Raw genomic sequence first — 20,940 nt, 5'->3', positions numbered from 1 at the left:
CCCTCCCGCCACCACCACCACTTTTAGGCGTTAAATGAGAAAAAGTTCAACCTCCTGCTTCCCAAACAGCAGGAACTAGCTCTCCGATGATTGCATTTGCATCTTTTATCAACTGTCAACACACTCTCCGTACCAGGCCCTAGTGAACCTAGGCTTCTTGCAAAAAGTAGGAGACAAAGTCTTCTTCTTGAAGAGAAGAGTTATGTGAGAGCCCTCATGTAAGACGCTTTGCCACATACATACTGCATATTTTTATTCCCTCATAAAATTGATTTATCTTCTCAACAGAGCAAGGACGTCTCTATTTTTTTCTTTCTTTTTTTTTCCCCTGACCAATGGGCACTTTCTCCAATTTTTATGGTAGATTGACATGACGCCAAGGAATGATGACTAAGATAGACTATGCAACCCAACTGCACTTGAAAATCTAACTTCTTCATCAAGTCAGAGGACAATTGCGCCTGCCTCCAATGGCCAGTGTCCCTTAATGCCTTACAGAATGCCCATAGTCGGAGTATTTTTACCACCTGGACACTGAGTTTTCAGCATTATAAAATTTGAGAAAATTCATTCACTTGAAAAAACATTTAACCCGCCTTAACACTCAGCCCTATACTAAAAACAAAAACCAACAATGTCTGGAAACATGTTTTTCTTCTATTCTACTTTCCACTGTTTCAATGAGCATTTCCTTGGAGCAAGCTGCTGTCAAAACTAAATGCTCCCTAGAGGGAAAACAAAAACAAAAACAAAAACAAACAAACAAACAAACAAAAAAACAAGCATTCTCTCTGACTTAGGGGCCCCTCTTGGTATGATTTATTTCACCATAAACTAATTCAGTGAGAATGATGGAGCCTGTGCATCGAGGTCACTCTTCTAAAACCCAAACAATTCTCGCACACAAAAGTGACAACAGGTAGCGAAGGAGGCATGAAGCTTACTAAGGCTGGCTGTTTGTGCCTTTTATTTTGTTCATTTTTGTTTCTCTTTTTCTGAAAGCCCAGCTTTTTAATAGCAGGTGTAACCCGACTCAACCCACCCAAAAATTCCCATCTTTCCAGTTCAGACTATCTCCTGCCATGGAATGACTCCAGATGGTCAGTCAAGAAAATAGTGATGGCAAGCTCAGAGAATTCTACAAAATGTGTAAATAGTCCACTAATAAGTTAACTACTGGGGGAAGCAGATAGAATTAAATGCAAAAAAATTAATTTTGAGAGAGAGAAAGAAAAACATGGCAGAAAGAACGCAAGCCACAGAAAAGGGAAGGGAGGGAAGGGAGGCAGGAAAGAGGCGGTTATCCTCTAAAGCAGTGACAGTTGAAAACTGTGAGTGCTGTAAAATATTTACACGTCCTGAGTGCTTTCCCCTCTCCTGCCACATTGTGCCAACTCACAGCATCTTATAAACTCTTCCAATTTTTATGGTCCTTTAGGTACAGAAGCTCATCAGCTCAAAGGTGAATGGCAACTATTTCACAGAAAATAAACTTGGGATATTTTTATGGGATCATTGCTCCCAAGACAGCGAGAGAAGGAAGAGGAAAAAAAAAAATTCAGCACACTGACCATTTTTAAGTTTCGATCCCAGCCAAACCTCCAACCCAATCTGACTCTGAGACTGGTCACCTCAGACTCCTTTTGATTTCCTGCACACCAGAACATAACCATGTGACACGTCGAAGAATCAGAGGTCTTGGAAGTCAGTGTTGGCACAGCTGGGCTGGCGGTCCAGCCGTCTTGACGTTGCCCGGGGTCCCATTCAGGAAGCACAGGGGTCAGTATAAGGATTTTATTTAGACATTATTTTTGACCTTTGGGTGTCATAACTATGAAGAAAGGTTTCAAAACCACACAATAAACTGGAGCATAAAGATCCCGTATGGGATACCTGAAAATAACTTTTGGAATAATGCAAATGTTTAAAGTAGCCTGAAGTGAAACTTCAATGTTTAATCAGCCCAGCTGCCTGTGAAGCTGGCGTTGGGGCTGGGGGAGGAAGTAGTGGTTTCTTTTTGAAGCCTGGCTGCTACCAGGCCAGGAGTGGCCAAGTTGGGGGGGGGGGGGTGTGGACTGCCTCTCCCCAGCCCACGTGGCTTCTCTAGAGTGGTAGAGACAAGAGAATTGTCTTTTTGCGTCTTTTCCTGAAGGCAGAAGAGAAGTTGGAAAACATGAAACACAAAAGGACGAGTTGGAAAACTTAGGGCTCTAAACTGAAACATTTTTGTGGCAATTAAATTATAAAGAAACCAAGCCGCTTGTAGCAGAAGGAAGTATGCTGAACACTGAGCAAACAGAGGTGGTTGGAAGTGGGTCTTTTGTTTTCTGCTTTGATAAAAAGAAATTGAGGGCCAAGAAATAAAAGAAAAGATGACCAAGTGGGACGACTTCTCCCCTGGGTTATTTCATTTTATGTCTTTGGTCATGAACTACCCGTGAACCCAGAAAGTACCCTATACCGCCCTTCTCTTCTAAGCAGTCTACAGCCTCGCAGCTTTTGTTAAGCTCTGTGGTCGATGGTGTGATTACAAAAGAGGACCTCCTCCCCCATGCTCTTTCTCAGCTGAAAAACGTCCTTCCTACGTCACTAAGAATGCAGAAGAGGAACTTCCATAAATACTCACCTCTCTGCTTCCAGGCCCGTCACTTCCCTCCGGTTACTCTGCATGAACCTCCCGCTGCTCCGTGCTGTGAGTTTCTCCCAAACCCCCTTCACCACCAGCTATGACCCTGTTTACTGTGTATCCATCCTCCTTTCTAATAAAACCACTTAAAAGCAGTGTTTCTATCAGCGCTCTTCAGGAGAAATATAAGGAGCCGCATTTGTAATTTTGATTTTTCGAGTAGCTACATTAAATTCTCTTGCTGAAAAGAAACAGGTGAAATGAATTTTGATGATATATTTTCTTTAACCCAACATCTCCAAAATCGTATCTTTTCAACATGATTGTTATAAAATTATTAGGGTACTTCACGTTCTTTTTGTGATTCTACTCCAATGGGGGTGTTACCCTTATAGCACATTTCAATTACAGTGGCCACAGCTCAAGTCCGCAGTGGCAGCCGGTATCCAGCGGCCCATCCTGGACGGTACCTTTCTGTGCTGTCCCAGTCCCTCCTCCCATCCCCTTTTGACTCCACTCTAGTCAGGCTTTCGCCGTCACCACGCTGCTGAAATTGCTTTTGCCAAAGTGCCCAGTAATCTCCATTTCACTCTATCTAGAGGTCAGTTCTCAGCCCATATCTTGCCTGACCTGCCAGCAACATTTGACCCAGTTCATCCCCCTTTCCTGCCTGATAAACCTCCTTCACTCCACTTCCAGGACACCACAGCCTCCTGGCTTTCCTCTTGTCTCACTAGTTGCCACCCTCAGTCTTTTCTGTTAGTGTACTCTCAGCTCTCTGCCCTGCAAACGACGTCCCAGTGGAAGGTCCCAGGGCTTAGTCCTTCATTTTATTCACTTTTCTAGGTCCCTTGACCCCTTGGTGATCTTGTACGCCTAGCTGTCGTCTCAAGCCGGTATTTCTTCTGAGCCGCAGCCCGCCCTGCAATCTTCATCTGGGCCTGCATGTACATCTCCATCTGGGTGTCACAGGATATCGGACTTAACTCATCCAAAACTGATCTCTTGATCTCTACCTCCTGAACCTCCTTTTTCAGCTGTCTGTCCCATCTCAGTATATGGCAATTCCTTACTTGAGTGGCTCGTGCCAAAAGCCCTGGGACACGGTTGCTTCTCTCTTGCTCATAACCTTCAACCAGTCCTTGAATAAATACTCTCAGCTATGTCTTTAAAACAGATCCAGAACCAGGCTATTTCTTTCCACCTTGTCTGTTTTGTTTTTTTTTTTTTTTAAGATGTTATTTGTTTGTTTGAGAGAGAAAGAGAGACAGCACAGTAGAGGGGAGGAGCAGAGGAAGAGGGAGAAACAGAATCCCCACGGAGCAGGGAGCCTGATGTGGGGTCCCTGGGGCCATGAGCTGAGCTGAAGGCAGATGTTAACCAGCCAAGCCCCCCAGGTGCCCCACCACCTTGTCGGTTTTGCGCCCCATAGTAAATGGCTAGCACATGCTAGGGTAGTCAGTAGTAGGTGAGGGACCACTTCTTGAACCTCTGAGAAACAGGAACTGAAATAAGTTCTCAGTGGCTTATTCCCAAGTGCAGCGGGTGTTACAGATGCTACAGCAATAGCACACATCTGACGGTAGGAACAGGACAGGCTCAGAGTCGACCCTGGGTAAGAGGACACAAAATAGAATGGCTGAACCGTGGTCACTTGCAGCATAACCAGGTAGGAAGCCATGGCTCGGTCCCTCACTTTGCCACTCTTTATCCATCCAAAGCCACCAACCTAGGCGCGCCAATCATTACCTCCAACCCGTCTAAGAATCACCATCGCTGTCTCTTGCTTGGGTTGCTCTGATTGTAAAGGCCCTCGTTCCAGTTCCATATGTCATCTTCCCTTCTCCCTTAACATGGTGTAAGAGAAGGAAAACCTTTGCAGGCTCCTATTTTAATGTTTATAAATCAGCTTTGTGCTCTAATAGTTTTTCTATGTCATTGAATCCAAAATTTTTTAAATCGGGGAGTAGAAATCACAAAGTAGGAGACTTGCAGATTTTACATATTAAAATGAAAATTTTCTGAATATATAAAAAAAAGCTGAAAAATATTTAAAAACTGGGGCAGGGTGCCTGGGCAAAGATGATTGAGCATCCAACTTTTGGTTTCGGCTCAGGTAGTGATTGATCTCAGGGTGGTGAGATGGAGCCCTGACTCTCTCCCTCTCCCTCTACCCCTCCCTCATGTGCTCATTCTCTCCCCCGTCTCTTTTTAAAATAAATAAAATCTTTAAAAAACACATTAGAAATTACTCAACAAACTGAAAAAATGTCACAGACACTAAGTTAAATGATTAATATTTAAATAGTGCAGTAGAATAGGAAACAAAAAAAAATATGTCAATAATACAAACAGTCCTTGAGAGCCAATACAAGTGGTTAGCAAACATACTGAAAAATGAGCATCCCTAAGAAAACAATTCAAAAACTGATAAATAAATCTTGTATTCAAAATCTCTTATTCAAAATTAATAGCAAACATTATTTTTCCAATAGTGATAGAATAAACTGTGATATGTATATTTGGTATTATAGAGCCCATAAAAATGACATATTGCAAGAATTTATAATGATAGAAAAAATTGTAACTTACATGAAAAGAGTGAGATATTAAATTATATGTAATCTTATATTTTAAAATTTCTAAATTTTAAAAAATTATAAAATAAGTAATAATTACACATTGAAAAGATTAGAAGAAAAGTTGCCAAAATATTATTATCTTTGAATAGTGGCATTTTAGACATTGTTGATGTTTCCTACAGTGAATATATATTATCTTTACAGTGAAAAGAACTCCCTTATTTTTTGTAAATAAATGAAATAATAAAAATACACCTCTCATCCTATTGATGTAATTCTCTCTTAACATCATTCACTATTAGGCTTTTATGCATTTGGTAAACACAAATCCTTTTTATTTATTTAATAATATTTTACTGTCTTAGTAGAATCTAAATTATTGCAAACATGTTTCTAAAAACAATGGACACAATGCTGGTGAATAAATAAGCAATCATAGTTTCTTGTTGACTTCATGAAATTAGAAAGAATCTAACCATTTACATCTACATGGATGGAACTGGAGGATATTATACTAAGTGAAATAACTCAATCGGAAAAAGACAATTATCATATAGTTTCACTAATATGTAGAATAAAGAAATAGTGCAAGGGACCATAAGGAAAGGAGCGGAAACTGAATGGGGAAAACTCAGAGAGGAAGACAAACCATGAGAGCCTCTTAACTCTGGGAAACAAACTGAGGGTTGCAGAAGGGGAGGCTGAGGGGAAGGTAACTGGGTGACGGGCATTAAGGATGACATGATGTGATGAGCACTAGGTATTTTACACAACTGATGAATTATTGAAAACTATATCTGAAACGATGTACTTACTATGTGTTGGTAAATTGAATTTAAATAAAAAATTTTTTAAAAGAAATAAAAAATGCCCCCCCCCAAAAGAATATGCCTCTCATCCCTCCCTGTCTACAAAGGGACAATAACTAAACAAGGCTTTGGATCCCTGAGGTCTTTCTTCTCTTCGTATTTGAAACACACAATCTCCTTGAAATTCCAGAAGGAATTTCAGCAAATTTTCGAGATGAAATGGGTCAGATCTGGGCTTAAAGAGTATAGAGGTTGATGTGACCCTTGATCTGAAAAGCTGATATAATAAAACAAAACTAAACTAATGCTAATTTTTAAATCATTGAATGCCCAGTTCATATTAAAAAGTCCAAGTTATTTCCAAAATGTCTTTTTACTTTTTGATTGTTCCAATCAGATCTAAACAATATCTTCTTATTGGATCCAGTAATATTCTCTTAAATCTAAAAGCAAAATATTAAAAATGACATAAATTTCCAATTACAGAAGAATGCTTAAATACATCATAACTATGAAAAGAAATAATATACAATCAGTAAAAATATTTTTTCAATTAATCATTATTTCAATTATTTATTATTTATTGTTTCAAAGACTATTTACTGGTATGGGAAAATGTTCCTGAGATCAAATTAAATGATAGGAAAAAAGTCAACAATTTTTTTCCAGAGGATAAATTCTTCGATATGGGATTTCTGTAACAAAGTGATATATTTAATTCCAGCAACAGTGTATAAAAGAACTCCCTTCCCCTCATTCTCACCAGCACTGGAGATACAGATTTTTAAAAATCTTGATGAGCAACAAATTATATCAGCCCATTTAAATTTGGATTTTAATGCTGAATTCTACTCCCAAAATATACTACATTATATGTTAACTAACTTACTTTAGATAAAAACTTGGAAAAAAATAAAAATTAAAGAAATTTGGATTTTAAGTTGGGGTGAGGGCAAAAATTCTACATATGTTTATTGGTCATTTTTATTTCTTCTTTGATGAACTACTTATTTCTAGACTTTATCTACTCTGCCTTTTTTCTATATAAAAATAGTTTTATGAATATACGATGTTTTTGCATGTTAAGGATATTAATTTCTTATGTTACCAATATTTTCCTTTACTCTATTGCTTGCATTTAATGATAAAAAATTTTAAAGCTAACATATCTTTTGAAAAATCAAACTTTTATGTAATCAAAGATCTTTCTTTTGCTCCATGTCTTTCCTCATTCTGTTTACTCTTAAAAAGTGTTTTTACATTTTTTCTAATCTTTTTACAAGTTCACATTTTATATCTAGATCTTTATCTATAATGTGGTTTTGTATCAGCTAGGAGAGGAAATCTAACAACATTTTCTTCTAAAATATCAATATCTTAATATATATTTCTTAATAATACATTAGTATCCCATGGATACCATGATACTGATGCCATCAGTATCAAATCTTAAACTTACATATATACTCAGTATATTCTTAGATTCTTCTCTGTTCTACTGATTTACTTGTCTTTTTCTCTGTAAAGTGCCATATGATTCTTATTATAGTAGCTTTAGAGTCTGCTGAAATATTTGGACAAATGTCTTTTTGCTATTCTTTTTCAAATATTTATTGGCATGTTTTATACATTTTCTCTTCCATAAAATTTTATATAAATCTATAAAGTTCCTTAAAATCCTCATCTATATTTAATTAAGCATTACACTTATGTGTACATTTGAGAAGGACTGACAAAGTCACAACTAAAGGATGCTCTCTGCAACAAAGTTTACAATAGTAATAAATTTAAGTAATCCAAAGTTATTTTAATCAATAAAGGAATGGTTAAATAAATTATGGTATATCCACATATGATAACTATTCTGCAAAGAACACTCTCTAAGATTCATGTTCTTGTCCAGGCCCTTCCCACATTGAATCAGGGTTGGCATGTGTGTCCAATAAAATGTAGCAAATGTGATACCAAGTTGTTCTTAAGAAGCTTTGAGGATTCCATCTTGGTCAATGGGAAGTATACTCTGGGGGAAGCCAGCTGCCATGTAAGAAGTTTAGATGCCCTAAGACCTTCCTGCTATGAGACATCCTCAGGTACCTACATGAAGAGGCCACGTGGAGGCAATAAAGTGCCCAACCAGTCTCTGCTCTTCCAATTGTCCTAATTGAGGCACCAAAACCATGTAAATGAAGAAGTCAGCTTAGATATTCAGCTCAGCCGAACGTTGGATTCCAGTCCCAGCCGCCATTAAATTAGAGCCACACAGCCTAACTTAGTCAACCCATGAAGTTGTGAGGCACAAAATAATTGTGTTAAGTCACTAAATTTTGGAATGGATGGTTTTGCAGCCAGAGATAGTCACAACAGAAATTGGAACCTGGAACTGGAGTGCCACCATAACAAAATCCAAAACGGGTGACTTTGACTTTGACATTGGGCAGAGGCCAGAAGGTCTCGAGAGACAGTAAATGAAGGCTAAAAAGGCAGTGAAGATAATCTTATTGGAGGATGAAAGAAAGGACTAGTGTTATGTAATGGTGAAAAGTTTGGCAATATGTCACTCACGATAATGAGAAAAACAAAAAGGATTCCTAATGAATTGGTGAATTTGGCTAGAGAATTCTAGGCAGAACATCCAAGTGGCCAAATAGTTTCTTTTAGCTACATATGATAAAGTATGGATAAAAAGAGAGGAGTCAGAAACAGAGCAATTTTTTAATAGAATTTAAAGAAAATTTATGATATCTAAGATAATCTGTCTTGCAAAGGGTCTCAAAGTAAGAAATGCCCTCAGGATAAAAATTAAAGATGTAGCTGTCAGACATTTTGTGAAATGCAACACACATACATGTTTTATGAGTGTTTATAAGATACACACATACACGAAACCTGTATGTGTGTTATATTGATACGCATACATGATAGGTTTAAATTTTAAATTCTATTTAATTTTTAAGAGATTTATGAATGTTGTTTTCATTAAATTAAATGAGCCCCAATAAGATTCATAGGCAATACACAAAGTTGTTAAGAGAATACTCTTCAGAGAAACATCACCAGCTTTGACCAAAAGGAACAAAGATAGTTCAAAATGAGAAGAAATCTCAAGGCCTCAACATTTACAGAATGAGATAGCCTCTCAGTTGCAAATAAGGACTTTTTCTTCTGAATCAGGAAAATTGACTTGGAAAGCCAGATAAGAGCCATGGAGAAATGTTTCCAGGTAGTAAGGCTGGGTCCTGATATAGCAACTAGCATTACGTGCCTAGTGGAGATTTGGAATTGCTATGGAATAGTTACTATTATATGATTCTAGTTCTCATCTTTTCCATGTTATCCTATGTATGTTTTATAATTATATCTTAAATGTGGGGTCCACATAACTTGTCTCACACAGTGGACAAACTCAAAAGGACAAAATACTATGACAAACTCAAAAGGATGTGATAGATCTGGAATAAAACCTGTATGTAATATGACTTTAATTGAGAAAAACAAGTATTTAATATACATGTTATGTAAGTATTTAATATAGTATGATTCCATTTTGATTAAAAGAAATATATATTCATACCTATATTTCTTATGTTTATCAACAGAGAAATAGATACATAGATAGGTATACGGCAGGCATACACATAAATAGATCTTTATAAGCATAGGAAAAATTACTCAAGACCATATACTCCAAACTGCTAATAATGGTTATTTCTAAGGATTGACATGGATAGAAGTGAGACTCTGTTTCTTTATAAAAATTCAAAACATGTGCTGGGATTATAGGTAATTTTTGCTTTTGGATATTTTAGAGATAATTTTAAATAAGATTAAAGTTTAAAACCAACCAGCTGTTATCATATACACACACACACATATATATGTATATGTGTGTATATATATATATGTACATATATATGTATATATACATGTGTGTTTTTAAATTTACATTTTAAAGCCTACTATATTTACATATAAACATGGATGTGTGTATGTACATATATATACATAACACACATATATCTGTGTTAAACTTAAAAGATGACTGTTACATGGAAGGCAGTATGTTCCTTGTTGCTTTAGTTACAACAATACTGGCCATACTTTAAAAGAAAAAAATGATCTTTTTTTTAAATGACATTTTTATGATCAAATGAAAACTATGTTCTCAAAAGGACTGGAAGATATACAGGCAATCTGCTACAAAGTCACAAAGTAATTCTTGAAAATCCTAACGTTCTGAAAAATCAAGTACTGGCAATAATAAGGCTTACCAGTAAACATAAAGGCTAGACAGCCCTCTTAAAACCTATAGAACTTTCTGACAAAAATAATCAAAACAATAGTACATTTGAGTCCTCTCAGGCATTAGACCCAGCATCACAAATAGATTATTTTTTTCACCCTTAAATACTAGGACTCATGATTCCTACTTCAAGAGTTAAGTCCTTCAGTGTATGTGCTCCTAATAGATACCAGTCTCATCAAAACTTAAAAATATATTTAAACTATGGCAATTCATCAAAGAATGTATTAGCATTGTGAATAATTCTTATTATACTTCAGGTTTTTTTCTTGAAGTATATTGATAAGGCTTTTTCAAATTATTTTAAGATAGCTCACTCTTAATCTCTTCAAAATGTTAAAATGCTGGGAAAAAAATAATCTCCCAGTAGATATAAAACTACTGTGTATGGACACATTTCTCTATTTATCAATCACATATGAGTTAATTGGCATGTAAAGCAACTCACATTATAGCAGAACACTGTGCAACAAAATGTTAATACTAGTTATTCCTGAAATGTGAAACTATGAGTAATTATAATTTCTTTTTATGATTTATCCTTATTTTTAAATTTTTATATAACAGGCATTATTTTCCTAATTAGAAAAAGAGGGGTTTTTTTTTGTTTTTGTTTTTTGTTTTTTTTTTTTAAGAATTGAAACTGTCTCCTTCCTTTGTAATTCCTCACACTCATGTAATATATACTTAGTCCTGTCACCAGTTTCTCTCCAACAGTACCTTCAAATGATTGCTCACTTTGGCCTCCACCAACTTCTTAGTTTTCTTGTAGAATTTAGAATTTAGTTGAATTTAGGAAATAGTTGAAAAATATTCCTCTACATTAGATATGAGATACAGAATGAAGAACCAAGGGGCAGTCCCAGGTCTTCGGAGATTATTTTCACTACAAAAAACCACTTTTGGTGGTTCATGGCAATTTCACGACCCATATTTGTGAGAGCGCCTGGCTCCTGCAGGAGCATCAAACTGCCTTGGCCACTTGACTCTTCTGAAGTTTTCTTCATTGACCAAAGTCTGGAAAATCAGGCCCTCTGGATAATGAAATCCTCCAATGGGCAAGTGTATTCTGCTTCTTTTCCAGCTCTAACTTGGCCATGTCTGAGCACTATTAAGCAAAGCATAAAATTCTTTACTTTTACTGTCATCAGTTGGGAGCAGACAAGGAGGAACAGGCTTGGGTAGGAGGGAAAAAGTTTTTAGTAAATGTAAGAAAGTTGCTTAATTGCAAGAATTTCATAAGTCATCCAAGAAGTGGTTGTTTCTAACCTGCATCCTAGGGATATTAACTCTTCTGAAAATGACTGCTTGATCTCAGCTCCACTTTTGTGAAATAACAAACCCAAATTCTATCATAAGTAACTATGGAAAGGATTATTTTCCTGACCTAAGGACCTAGAATATCACTTTTTGAGGTTTATATGACATTTCTGGAAAAATCACCCAACACTAAATATGGTGCAGGGATTTTAGCCTATATAATGTCAGGCTGTACCCTGGAAGCCCTCAAATGATGTCAGCCACTGGGCCTAGTACCACAGAAGGACAGGTAAATGAGATTATAACAGTTGGAACAGATGATCCCATGGGTATAGTCCCACCATCATCAACACCACAAAGAATAAGCCCACCTTGCATCAATCCCATATCAGAACACCATTCCAATGATCCTTCCTTGTCTGTTCCAACCCTAATACTTCATTTCCCATAATCTTTAACTAGGACCTCTGGAACTATTTTTTAATCAAACTTCTATATACCCTGGACCTAATTTCTACCTGCATATTTTTCTCTTGAAGTTACTGTTTCTCCTGTAGCCCTCTTGTACCTGTCATCATCTTACACTGCATATATCTGTAGGATCAGCAAACTTCTTTGTTCCCCATTGCTGTTTCTAGTTTATTAGCTTCTTATAAAAAATGTTAATCATATGAATTAATGATTAGTTTTGGGATTCAATAATTTGTTTATACTATTCTCTCCACTATCCTGATGCTATCCTCTACTGATCTAATTATTCCTTTTATTCATCAAAGATTTTGTGACTTTGATCACAGTTTTCTCTGCCAGGAAGCACAAAGTCTCTGGATCAGAGAACATCATGTTTATTACTCACAGAGCATGTTCACACCAGCTCCCTGAGCCTCAATCCCCATAAGGTGACATAATGAGAGCCAGAAAGAAGTACCCCATGCAAACAGCAAGGTTGTATACAGGGGAAGGTACCTAAGATGATAAGCTTACTTAGGGTGCCTAACACATCTGCCCCGCCTCCCTTCTGGAAGGAAAAAGAGAGAAAGAGAGACAGAATTTTACTCTGGAAGGTAAACAAATCCTCTCTGAGATTCTGGGGGAAGGTCCTTGGGTGTTTACTACCCAGAAATGTAAGCACATGACCCCATGAAAAGTAAGTCTCTAAGTCTCTCTAGAGTAACACACTATCTCTAGCTTTCTAAGGTATATTCGTTATTCAGTCATCATCTAACCAAGTTTGCTAGTGTTCTCTGCTTGAAAAGCCCAGTCGGAGCAGAAATGTAAAAATATGCATGGAGAATTATCTCTCAGAATTACCCCAGAACTGGTCATTACTCAAAACCTCTCTATAACCAAAATCATTAAATCATGTTCCTGCTAACTCCTTTCCACCCAGGTTGCTGCGTGGGCTCCTTAGATTACAAATGTTCTTTAATCTCTTTAGGGTCTCTAGTCTACAGACTCTTCCTCTTCCTCCCAATCCATCAGGCTTCTTTTTCGAATCCCTCCTTTCCAACTTGAATTTCATGTTACATAATTTCAATAATATGTTTGCCAGTATCCTAAACTCCCTCTTTTTTTATTTACATTTATATCAGCAGCTGCTAACAAAATGACAATGTTACCTGAACCTCTTTCCCTCTGTTCCTGAGTCAAGATAGACAAGTATTGATGGAAAAAGTAACATATGGAGCATATGGGGATCATGGTGAAGTCATAAACACCAAAACAAATGTGTCCTCAACACATCTTAGCAAGATTCCTACATGCATTTAAATCAGTTCTCTTTCCCACTTTCTAGTAAATACTTCAAATTTTCTCCACCCTTCTTGGATCTCTAATTTGCCCTTTTATCTTCACCTTCCCTTTCACTCTTTTTTTTTCTTCCCTCTCACTCTTAAAAAATGGCCTCACTTCCTACTTCACAAAGAAAATAAAAGCCGTAGGACGAAGCTCCCATGGTGAACTCCTTATATCTACTCATCGTTCTTTCTCCTCTTCAGTTAGAGTAGAATTAGTCCTTCTCTTTTCTAAGACAATTTGTTCCGATTGCTACATTGGCCTTTCCAGGTACCTTTCACCATCTCTTCTCTCTCCTTTATATTCCACATTTCCTCTCACTTGAATCTTTCCTATTGACATTTACACTTACTCAAGTTTCTGCCATCTACAAAGGAAAAACGAAACAATCCTCATACCTTCTAACTAGTCTTTCCACATTTACTTTTGCTGTCTTCCCAATCTATTTTCCACCCCACAGCCTCTGTGATCTTTTCAAATTAGACCATGGTCACCACCTCCTAACCCTGCCCCACTTAAAACTCTTCAGTGGCTTCACTAGCCCTTTGAATGATAACCCAAGCTCTGCAAATGCCTTATAAAGCCCTGCTGGCCTGACCTGTCCCCCGCCCCTTTCAACTTTAGTTTGCACAACCCTCTTTCCTTACTCTCCGTACTACATTTTCACTGCTCTTCTTTCTCTTCATCAAATTTGCCATTTCATTTATCCCCAGGACCATTGTGCATGCTTCTCCAATTGCCTGTTGTGTGCTTCTTTCTTTCTACATTCTTTACCCCATCCCTGACCAGCTCATCTAGTTCAGAAATTTTCTAATTTGGGGAAGACTTCCCAGAACCCCAAATCAGATAATTCTCCTTCAGAGTAATTATCTCTGAAATACATTTATCTTTGTGATTATTTGATTAGTAGCTATGTCCCTCCAGCAGACTATAAACTTCATTAGAAAAGTAGAAAAATCCAGCACGATTCCTTGAAGTTTAGCCCATCATAAACAAAGTATTGAATACATTTCAGATGAAGGAATAAATGAATGAATGAAGACTGGCAAAGAAGTACTCCTCATCCACCCAGCTCCCATAATCAAGACAAATCTTGGTTTTCTAAAGAAGAAGTTGTCATAGCCACATCATTGATGTTTAGTTCCTAAAACAAGCTATATTATATGCTAAAGGAAGAAGCAGGGCTAAGAAAGTTAGTGCTGCCTTCTGCTCATCCTCTAACCATCTTGCTAATCCCCAAAGGAGGGCATTCACCACAAGGCAAAGTAGTCATCTCTGTTTCTATTATTCTTAGTATGTTTGTTGAGTGACATGTCAATTACAGTCCTCTTGCCCCTGATTGCAGGGGTCATTTGAGCCTAAGAGAACTCACTCTTAATCCTGTCCAGAAAATACAATATCATATTCCAGTTTGGTGGTTGAATGTACCAGATGGGTACACATGGCCAAGACACTGCAGGGTTATGAACTCTGTGGGGTCAATATACTCACAGGAGAAAATTCTGAGATTTAAGCTCTTGGAAGAGATGACCACTGGAGCTGAATTTTTAAATATACTTTTATGGGATCTTATTTTCAAGTTGCTTCTTCACCATTAGCATGGAATCAGCCATTTAGGGAACAACCTCTACAGGAAAATCAGATGCTTCTCATTTCCAAGTTGACTCCTTAGAAGACCCTGGAGTGAGTTCATCGTTAGTTACCTAAAGAATTTCAAAACATTTAATTTAGTGGCTGCAAATGACAATGACAGTAACAATAGATACTCATTATGGATCTTCTTCTAGAAGCCTGGTGCTTCATATAATGTTCACAGCAATCCTGGGAAATAGGAAACACCTTTAGCATTTTGTATATGAGGAAATTGAACCTTAGGAAAGTAATTTTCCCAAAGTTCCTTGGGATATAGGTGAGAAAGCAAGATTTCAAACCCAGATTTGTCTGAAGTAAAAAAATCTTGGTTTTTCTTGATGACACCATGAAGATACCTAAAGTAATGTGAGAATGTGACTTCCAGAATGTGCTGTATTTTTCCATAGTTTCTTCACCCACTTCCTGCATCCTTACTTCAGGTTCATAGGTCTTTCCCTCTCTCATCCCAAACCCATTGTCACTTTCCTGAAGGAACACAAAATAAGATGTCTTAGAGAAATAGTGATTTTCCTGGGTTTCCTCCAGTAAGAACTCCCTGAACTTTACCATAAACCACATTGGGCTAAGAAGGCCTCTGCTGTATTTCAAAGCATCTAGAGTCTACTCCTACCACGATACACACTAGGTTATAATGTTTACCAGTTTGTAGTTCTCTACTACAGAGCTTCTGAGTAGGATGAAACAAGTCATAGTCACATTTGCATCTCAAGCACTGTGGCATATAGTTGGCAATTTTCTTATTATTAAATACATCAAGACACCTCCTTACTTCTTTCCAGATCCTTAAGAATAGATATCATACTTTTTAAAGTAAAAAAATTAAAACTAAAACAATGCAGAAAAAGGTCTTCAGGGACACAATGCCTGCCTAAAGCAAGTTTAATGAAAACAACATTACCAGGCTAACAAGCTTCAGGTAACAAGAAGCAGTGCAGAAGAACTATATAAATATGGAAAGAGATTCCCTCTGAGGCATAGTGTAAAGGAAAAACCTAAAGCTGAGAATGGACATTGAGAAAAAGCCCCCAGCCAACCAATCTCCACCCTAAGCACATAGTATCACTAGAGAAATTTTAAATCTATGATGCATTCATTGTAAGTAATCATAATAATAATAGTCTACAATACCAGCTCAATTCCTGACTAGATTGACCAATAATCCACACTGAGGCCTAACAGAAAGAAGTATTTATTTCCAGGCATAAAAACCACACTTTAGGATCTACTGTCCTACAGAAGATATCTAGCCTTCAACAAAAAAATTACAAACATACAAAAATAAAGCAAGAAGAAACAACACACTATTTAAAGTAAATAAATACAAAAAGACTCAGATATAACACAAAGTTTGAAACCATAAGGCAGGAAATTTAAAATAACTATAATTATATGTTAAAGGCTTTAATGGGTAAGGAAGACAGTATGCAGTATCAGACAAGTAATTTCAGCAGACAGATGAAAACAACAAAGGGAGGTTCGAATAGAGATGCTAGAAAAAAAAAAAAAAACACAGCTACAGAGATGAAGGATGCCATGGAGTGGATCATCAATAAATTTGACACCAAGAAAGAATCAGTACCTGAATATAGCGTAATACAAATTACCCAAATTGAAACACACACACACACACAAAAGAGTGAAAAGAGCAGAACAGAACATCCAAAGGATGTAGGACAATGATATGTATCTTTTTTTTGTAATTTGTAAACAATTATTTTTTAATTTAAATTCAATTTGCCACCATATAGTAGAACACCCAGTTCTCATCCCATTAAGTGCCTTTCTCAGTGCCCATCACCCAGTCACCCCATCCCCCCATTCTCCTCCCCTTCTGCAACACTTTCTTTGTTTCCCAGAGTTAGGAGTCTCTCATGGTTTGTTTAACTCCAGTTAAACTTCTCTTAGAAGAAGAGAAAAGGAATAAGGCAGGTAAAACATTTGAAGGTATAATGGTCAAGAATTTTCCAAAATTAATGACGGATACCAAAATACAGATCCAAGAAACACAGAGAACATCAAAAAGGATATACACAATACAATGCAAAACAAACAAACCCTAGAAATACCTTCTTCAAACTCCAAAAAACAAAAATCAAACAAAAAAAAACTGTCAAAAAAACAAAGAAAAGAGAATAAAATGTTGAAGGCAGACAAAAATAAATGATACATTAATACTGATATAAACAAATGATTGAATAAGTAAACACTGGAAAAGAAAGGACAAATATCCCTTGCAGAAGAATTTCCAATAATTTATGCAGATACTCTCCCCTTAAGGAAGGAGAGTAGAACTCCCCACTCCTGAAGTATGGGCTTTGCATATACATTTACTTCCAAAAAGTTCAAAAAGAAGGGAATAAATGTAAAATGGAGAAACCTAACAAACACCACCTCTGCCAGATGATCAAGCCAACATCAACGGCGATATGTCACGTTGACAACACATACCCTTGATATGATGGCACAAAAATGTCACTTTATCCCTCCAGTCTTCTTCCCCAAACTCTAAAACCCCAGCCTCACCATGAGAAGAACATCAGACAAATCCAAATCAAGAGATATTCTAAAAAATATCTGACCAATATTCTTCAAAACTATCAAGATCATCAAGAGCAAGGAAATTTTGAAAAACTGTCACAGACAAGAGGACACTAAGGAAATATGACCAAATATAACATGGTATTTTAGATGGGATTCTAGAACACAAAAAGGACATAAGGTAAAAACTAAGAAAATCTGAGTAAGTATGGATTTTGGTTAATACTAAGCTATCAATATTGTTTCACTAATTGTAATGATCTATCATACTAATATGAGATACTAATAATAGGGGAAATTTGGTATGGTGTATATTGAAACTGTTCCACAAGTCAGTTTTTCTGTAAATCTAAAACTGTTCTAAAAATAAGTTTTATTAGACACCAGATAAAGCTAAAGACATATTGCATACAGAGGAACACAGATAAGAACAAACTTCTCATCCAAAACTGTGAAAGCCAGGAAAATATAGAGTGACATCTTTAAAGAAAGATATTTTTTAAAAGTTAACCCAGAATTCTGTATCCAGGAAGGCATTTTTTTTTAATGAAGGAAAGATATTCTTTTTTTTAACTGAGAGAATTCATTGCCAGTAGACCTGCACTATAAAAATTTTCAAGAATATCTTTCAAGCAGAAAGACTATAATATCAGACAGAAAGTTGGATCTACACAAACAAATGAAATGTGCTGTAAAGAGAATGAATAAAGGTTTATAAAATCATCTTCATGCTAGTAAGTGTTCTAAAAGATAACTATGCGAAGCAAAAAACATTATCACTATGTTGTGTGTTTATAACATAGCAAAAATAAAATGCAGAGCATAAGATACAGGATAGAGAAATTGGGAATATACTGTCTTAAGGTCCTTATGCTACATATGAAGCAATATTGTATTATTTGAAGGCAAGCTCAGATTAATCAAAGACTCATGTTGTAAGTAGGGCAAGCACAAAAAGTTAAAATAAGAAAGAAGCATAAATAATAAGCCAATATTGAAGATAAAATGAAATAATAAACAATTAAATTATCCCCCCAAAAGGCTGAAAATGGCAAAATAAACAAAGAACAGATAGAACACATAGAAAATAGCAAGCACGTGGGCAGATTTTAATGCAACCACATTAAAAATTACATTAAATATAAGCAATCTCAACAAAATAATGAGAAGACAGAGATTTTCAGATTGAACAAAAAAGCAAGATCCAGATTATATGCTGTCTACCAGAAATTCAATTTAAATATAAAGATGAATTTAAAGTAAAGGGATAGAAAAATGTATAGTATACCAACAATAATTAAAAGAAAAGCTGACATAATTAGTATAAAATGAAGTATACTATGAAAGGAATGTTACCAAGGAAAAAAGAGAAAAATAATCTCTGAACAAAGGGATAAATTCTCCAAGAAGATATAACAATCCCAAGTGTGTATTCACTTAACAACAGAGCTTCAAAATTCTTGAAGCAAAAGTTTATGGAACATAAATGAGAAAATAGAGAATCCACAATAGTAGTGGAAATTTCAACATTCCTCTTTTTATAATTGGTAGAACAAGTAGACTGAAGTCCTGATCATTACTATCAATGAACTTGACCTAAGTGATATTTGTAGGATTACTACACCCAACAATAACATTATACATATTCTCTTCAGGTGTAATTATTATATTCAATTAGAGCATATTTTATTCCATCGACAAATTTTACCAAATTTAAAAGACATCATAGTAAGAGTGTTCTTTTACCATATCAAAGTTAAATTCAAAAATTACTAACAAAGATATCTGTAAACCCTCAAATATTGGGAAATTAAATAAGTCTAAATGAGAAGGATCAAAGAGAAGGTCTCAAGGTCAATTTTAAAATATTTTGTACTAAAAAAAATAAATAAAAAATAAAGTATTTTGTACTGAGAGAAAACTAAAAAGCAGCATATAAAAATTTGTGGAATGTATCTAAAGCAGTGCTTAGAGAGAAATGTTAGCATTAAATTCTTATATAAAACATAGTCACAAAAATCCTGTATAAATACTAGCAAATTTAAGGTAGCAATCTATAAAAATATATTTTAAAAGAAAGTACATCATGACCAAGTAGGATTTTTCCAAAATGTAAGGTTGGTTCAACATTCAAACACAAATCAATATAATTCACCATATTACAAAATAGAGAAAAAATAATATGATCATCTTAATAGATGAAAAGATCAGGAACAAGACAAGGTTGTCCTCTCTCACCACTCGGATTCAACATCACACTGAAAATTCTAGCAGATGCAATAAGAAAAAATAAAAGAAGGGCATACAGATTGGAAAGGAAGAAATGAAAGTCCCTATTTGCAGCTCAAATGCTTGTCTAAAGAGAAACACAGAATCTACACACACACAAAAAAAAATGTTTCTGAAACTAATAGTTTAGCAAGGTTGTAGGATAAAAATCAATATACAAAAATCCATTATATTTCTGTATACCAACAATGAATAATTGAAATTCAAAATATATAAAATAATACTATTTATAACACCCTTCTCCCAAAAATACTTAGGTATAAACCTAACAAAACACATGCAGAATAGGTATGCTAAAAGTTACAAAACACTGATTAAAAAAAAAAAAAAAAAAGCAGAGTCTTAGGTAAATGGAGAGATATACCATGTTCATAAAATGGAAGATTCAATATTGTTAAGATCTCATTTTTCCTTAAATTGGTGTATACATACCATGCAAACTCAATCAATATCTCAAAAAGATTTCTTTTTTTTTTAAAGATTTTTATTTATTTATTCATGAGAGATACAGAGAGAGAGGCAGAGACACAGACAGAGGGAGAAGCAGGCTCCATGCAGGGAGCCTGACGTGGGACTCAATCCCGGGTCTCCAGGATCACACCCTGGGCTGAAGGCAGCACTAAACCGCTAAGCCACCAGGCCTGCCCTCAAAAATATTTCTTTATAAATGCCAAATAGAATAACCAAAACAATTCTGAAAAAGAAAACACAAAGCTGAAAAACTCACTGTATATGTTCTCAAGATTTATGACAAAACTTTGGTTAAAAAGAAAAACTTCATATTTATAAAAGGATAAATACAGATTAGTGAGACACAATAGAGTCCAAAAAAAAAAAAAAACGCACATGCGAATATAGTCAACCAATTCTTGACAAAAGTGCAAAAGCAATTCCATGGATAAAGAATAGTATTTTCAACAAGTCGAATTAGAGCAATGTATGTATGTATATGATATATATATTATACATACATATATAAATACATATATATGCAAAAAATGAACCTTAACACATACCTTGCACTCTATTTAAAAATAACTCAAAACTGATGTAATGTAAAGGATAAAACTAGAAAATTCCCAGAAGAAA

The 20,940-nt window shown here is 35.7% G+C and overlaps 1 long non-coding RNA gene across 1 annotated transcript in view; it reads left to right on the top strand.

Annotated features, from left to right (window-relative positions):
• Positions 1 to 4,191: 4,191 nt before the first annotated feature.
• Positions 4,192 to 20,940, top strand: part of LOC140608439 (uncharacterized) — a 32,014-nt gene continuing 15,265 nt past the window's right edge. Inside the window, exon 1 of the long non-coding RNA XR_012010476.1 lies at positions 4,192 to 4,295. This is a non-coding gene — a long non-coding RNA (uncharacterized lncRNA). The remainder of the gene's footprint in view (positions 4,296 to 20,940) is intronic.

Source organism: Canis lupus, chromosome 17 (assembly GCF_048164855.1).
Source record: "Canis lupus baileyi chromosome 17, mCanLup2.hap1, whole genome shotgun sequence".
Taxonomy (NCBI): domain Eukaryota; kingdom Metazoa; phylum Chordata; class Mammalia; order Carnivora; family Canidae; genus Canis; species Canis lupus.
This window is presented reverse-complemented; position numbering and strand designations above follow the sequence as displayed.